Source organism: Oncorhynchus mykiss, chromosome 4, assembly GCF_013265735.2.
Source record: "Oncorhynchus mykiss isolate Arlee chromosome 4, USDA_OmykA_1.1, whole genome shotgun sequence".
Taxonomy (NCBI): Eukaryota; Metazoa; Chordata; class Actinopteri; order Salmoniformes; family Salmonidae; genus Oncorhynchus; species Oncorhynchus mykiss.
Genome location: NC_048568.1, coordinates 22,982,600 through 22,984,733, shown reverse-complemented (window position 1 = coordinate 22,984,733; position 2,134 = coordinate 22,982,600).

Genomic DNA, 2,134 nt, shown 5'->3' with positions numbered 1-2,134 from the left:
ACCAATCACGACGTGGCCTTTTCTCCTAAACGGAAAAGACTTTGAAGACGAAACTTGGTGAGCATAGGTTTGGCATAATGGGCAGTTGGCCCCGAGCAAGATGGCGTCCAGGCCTCTACGGTTTTTGAGTTATGGCCATTTTTCTGGGATTAAAGGTCAAAAATGAAAATAGAGCAATAATTTTTCCGCTTCACATCAAAGTAAATTAACCTACGGTTTCAATTAAAAAAAGAACCAGCCATTTATCTATCATAATTTAAGACAAATCGTACAATGTCAAATTGGTGATGTTCAAAAAAAGGTGTTTAAAAAAAAAAGTTGCAGATCCAGTTGCAGCGTGTTCAGACAAATCTTTTTGAATTCTGTTTCCGAGCTATGCGAAATTTCTGTGATTTTCTGAAATAACACACACACATTCAACCCTCTGTAAATAAGTCAGTTCTTAACATAAAGACTTAAAACTCAAAATTCTATAAGTGCCTACTCAAAGGACGTCACTTTCAGCTTCCTGTGTAAACCGGAAGTTCCTTAAAATGGTGTCATAGGTGCTGTTTCGAAGGTTTAAAAAGGTCTGATCTTTTCAAAACTTCATATGTGTTATTTGGCAACCCTCATGAACAGTAAATCAGTCATGTCTCCCAACAGATGTCAAATTTTCACTGTGCATTTGCAATATGATTCAACAGTGAAAAAACATCACCAAATGGACATGATGAAATCAACACAACGAGCGATGGAGAGGAACCACTATCACTGCCCGGCCATCCCGAGTTCATCAGGCCAGTCAAATTTGCATTTCTGCAGTACTTTTGAGCATGACAAATTCGTGATGGTAAATGCCCATTGAAACATACTGCAAATGCACAGCTGTGCACCTGGCTATTGGAACGGGTTACCAGGAGCACATTTTTTTAATGGTTTTTAATGCCATTACAGGGTAGCAAGGGGTCCACGATTGGGTAAGTAGCACCCCCCACCCGCGCCCCTTGTCATTTTGGACGTATTTCAAAATATAGTTAAAAAACAACAGTCCCACTTCTCCCTCACCATACATGCCTTCCAGTTCACCTCTCCATCTGCCTTCCAGCACACCTCTCCAGCTGCCTTCCAGTACACCTCTCCAGCTACCTTCCAGTACATCTCTCCAGCTGCCTTCCAGGCCACCTCTCCAGCTGCCTTCCAGGCTATCTCTCCATCTCATTCCAAGTCTGTACCCCAGGAACTGTGACTCTGATTAAGTGAACATATCCAACATTCAGTCACACACACAGACAAACCCCCCCCCCCCCCCCCCCACACACACACACACCACAGACGTTCAGATGATAAGCTTAGATTTTGTTTGTTTGAGAAAGACCATTTAGCAGAGGGTAAAATAATAAACATGTATTATTATTTCTGCCAAACAAAATGTAAAACATGGCAATGATGCTCTCATGGTCTAAATAAAGGCATTCAATAATTAGTTGCATGTCATAATTTATGCCCTTTTTTTATGTTACAAGATCATCGGGTAAATTGTAACAATTCACTCCTTCTATTTAAGACAACACCATGCATTTGCAGTTTGATTTACATATATAATAACCACGTTATAAAGGACAGATGTAGGTTGTTTGTATCAAGTTTTGAAAACACTATCATAAACGATCTCTGAGAAACTGACGAAAAGGTGAAAAGTGTTAGAACCATCCCGGTCTTCCCTATGAACCTCCTGCCACATGATGACCATGACGGTCATTTAAATCCTGCTAATATCTCAGCGCATGAAATAGATCATTGTTGATTTGTGACTCTGATACGATTGATGTAAGGTTGTTTAGAACTCTACCATCATCAGGATATGTCATGAGAATTCTGAAGAAAAAAAACTGAATGAAATTATTTTTATTAGCCTATCATTATTATTCATAACCAATGAAGACTAATATAATTTGTTCTATCCAGATTAGAATCAAATCACTAATACATATTTTACCCACTTCTCAGTCGGAATTTAAAATGTGTATTGCACATGATAGAAATGTGTCATCATATTCTTAACGACAATGAGTTGCACCGCGCCGCAGATCTATGTCCGATGCTCAGAGAAGCTTATTTTGGGCGGACTTTATGACCCCTCCGGATATCCGTG